Genomic DNA, 3,759 nt, shown 5'->3' with positions numbered 1-3,759 from the left:
AAAATCAATTATCCAAATTCAAGTGACTAATTCCAACTTAAGGGAATTCCTTACCTTGTAAAGGATTTCTAACACCTTAGGAAGCAATTTTGGATCCTTTCCCCAATTTTCACCTTAAAACCTAGGTTCAAAATCAACACCATAACATCATGTATCAAGAAATTAAACATAGATTCATAACCTAGGAAGGATTACAAGGCTTTCTACCGAATAAAATCGAAAACTTACCGAATAAATTGGAAGTTTAGAAGGATTTGGCTATGGAACTTTGGAAGAAAAAATGGTGGAAGATGATCACACCTCTCTCTCTCTCTTTTTGGCATTTGGGGAAGAAAAGGGAAAAAAAATTCCTTTTATATTTAATCCCAACTTATGGGATAAGCTTTAGGAAAAAAAATAATAAAATAATAAAATATCTCCACAACATATCAGTTGTGGTCCAAACAGATAAAGTTTCGGTGGAAAATAATCCAGAAAGAATAATTTTCGAAACCACAAATTTATTCCAGTCAAAAGCTCCAAAATGGGCTAGGTTCGGTACACTGCGGAAATTTCGCGGTGTACGATCAGAAATAAATTTCGACCCTTATAGCTCATCCAATTTCAACTTAACTAAGCAGGAAGTTCATACTTAGTCATAACATGCCTAATCATCAATTTTTAAGGAAATCCGAGCTGAAAATTCGTCCTCGAAAATTTTACGGTTCGTGACCGGCACGAACGATCGCAGCTTAATGACAACTATACCTCCGTATAAAAATTCCCTTGACATATCGGGAGATCATCTTATGAATGTCATAGCCTAAAGATATATTTTCCGACCCTTAGACTTATCGGAAAGACGAGGGGTTACATTCATCTCAGCAAAGTCTCGAGAATTGCCGGCCTCCAAGTTACCTAGTCAACCACGACGCTTGAAAAAAACCTCTTGAACCTCCGTAATGTGCTCGACCTCTTCAATGATGCTATCGTAGGATGACACCGAGAACGAGCTGACCTCTATCATTGTGTTGTAGTACCAGATCAAAACGTTCTAGCTGTCCAAATCTGACATTATCCCTCTAAGAGGGATGAACGCTTGGAAATGGGTCTAACCGAGACTAAGAATGAGAATATAAAAATTATGGAGGAAACAAAAGATAGAGAACTTACTAGATGATAGTGGGCAGATGTTTTGATATGTTAAGTTGTGCTCGAGATGCATTTGATGCTCGACTTGAGTAAGTAACTCGGGAGGCTCTTGAATTCATGCAACGCAAAGTGTAAATTTTGGCCAATCATCAGGCCTTATTTATAGATGAAAGAGGCGGGAAGATTCAAAGATTTGAAATGGATTCCCAAACGAGCATCGCCCACGTGAAACGTGGCAAACGAGTGGACATGAGAGGTGATCCACACGGTACACCGTAGCCCAACGCTACAGATAGTACTGTCAAAGCGGGCTGGCCCGCCCCACCGCGGGCCAAATTTCTGGCGGGCTTTTACGGGCCGGCCCGTTAGGCCCGCGGGTCAAAATTTGCGTAACCCTAACCCACCCCACGCGGGCCGGCCCGCGGGCTTTTCATCTTCCTCTTTTTTATTTATTTTTTATTTTTTTTAAATAGTAATATATATATATTCACAGGTGCTGTGAATATATATATATATATATAGTTTTTTTTTTAATTTCATTTTACTTAGCCCGCGGGGGCCGCGGGTTAATTTTGGCCCGCCCCATTAGGCCCGCATTTTCTCGGGTCTATTTTTTCATGACCCTAACCCGCCCCACCGCGGGACGGGTGCAGGCCAGCCCGCGGGCTTTGGCCCACCTTGACAGCCCTAGCTACAGATGATCTCATCCCTACTAAAAACCTTTTGGATTCGATTTCTAATCGGATTTTTTAGCCCGAGCCCCTCAAAACGTGCCTTATCTCGGGGCACGAACTAGGGGGTTACTTGATAGAGAATATACCATGGGTTTACCTACTCGTATGAACTAGTACTTGATTGGGTCCAAGGCAATGCGTAAATAGGGTTGCTTTTCGATTGCTTCTGACTTGTCGAGAGAACTCAACTGACCCGACCTGGTATTAAGCTTCTTCTTAGCTTAATGAGCTTCTACCATGAGTCCTTTAGCCTCGGTCCCAACCTAAATGCTCGAGTGGGGCCCCTGAGCCCATGCGACCAGTACATAAAGATGAATATAGATATTCACATCTGAACCGTGCATGATATCTATTGAACGGATCTGACTGTTGGCGCTGAACTTGGGTTTCTCATAGAGAAATCAAGCTTTTAATTTTCAATTTGAGAAATCAGACTCAAATTGAGAAAAAAAAAGGCAAAAAAATTAAAGGATAAAGACATAGATGGTTGCCGCCGACTAGACAACTAGCCTGAGGGTAAAGACGGAGAACGGGAGATGGGAAGCACACACGTCACACCTATTATAATTATATAATTATATATCGATCCAAATATTCTTAAAATATGATAACAAATTCATTCCGTGCATCGCACATGTGAAAGTACTAGTATTAATAATAATTTACATTCCCAAAAATATATTAATTTCAATAACATTGATATTTTAATCCTACCATGTTTTAATGACAAATTATATCGTGGACTAGAGTCCACCACACAAGGTGGACCTTAGTCGAAAACGACGTCGTTTTACATTAAGTGTCCATGAGTGCATCATATTTAATAACATTATTATATACTATATTCATAATATTTGTTCTATATGTCCATAAATACTAAAATAAATGTACAACATATTATTTTCCTTCACTCTATAATAGGTTCACAATATTCATTCCATATGCTCATAAAAATAAAACTTAATGTACATAAACACTATACTACAGACACATCATGTTTAATAACATTATCATGTACTATAGTCATAATATTCATTTTATATGTCTATAAGAAAAAACCCTTAATGTTCACAAACACCAAACTAATTGTAGATCAATATGTATTTCTATTCACTATGTAGTTGGTTCATAATATTCATTCTATATGTTCATAAAGACATGTACGAATTATACTTCAGACTCATCATATTTATAACATCCATTCAATAATATGTTTATAATATTTGTTATATATGTTCATAAACCTAAACCTTAATGTCCATAAATAAACTTAATGTACATCATATGTATTTTTCATTTACTATATATATATAAGGGTCATAATGTTATTTTTATATGTTTATAAAAACAAGGCTTAATGTACATAAACAATTCACTAAATTAAAGTAACGACTTTATATACATATAGATTTATTTTTAAAAAATTTAAAAATATATCAATATGGGTGTCATTTAATATAGGTCTCAATTTGAATTTTTAATGATATTTTTTATACATTAATTTTATTTGTATAGAAAAGAAAGATAGAAAAATAAATTCAACTTGAAAAAAGGAGTTTTTTCCCAAAATGGTCCCTCGACTATTGCTCATTCTCAATTTTGCATTTCGACTTTCAATTGCACCTAATGTGGTCCCTCGACTTTCAAAAACTCACACAATTTGGTCCTCCGTTACATATTCCGTCAAATTAGTGTTAAAATGGAAGGCATTTTCGTCCATTTACCTATTGTTAGCCTAATAAACATTGAGAAATAGTTGAGGGACCATTTTGAGAATAGTCAAGGGACCATTTTGGGAAAAACTATTTTATTTATTTCATTTTTGTTTATTTTCATTTTTTAGACTCTATAAAATTAGAATTTCTATACATTTTTTTTCTTACAAATATAAATA

The sequence above is a fragment of the Ipomoea triloba genome, chromosome 1 (assembly GCF_003576645.1).
Source record: "Ipomoea triloba cultivar NCNSP0323 chromosome 1, ASM357664v1".
Lineage (NCBI taxonomy): Eukaryota > Viridiplantae > Streptophyta > Magnoliopsida > Solanales > Convolvulaceae > Ipomoea > Ipomoea triloba.
The sequence above is the reverse complement of the archived record's forward strand: the minus strand, read 5'-3'. Positions refer to the sequence as shown.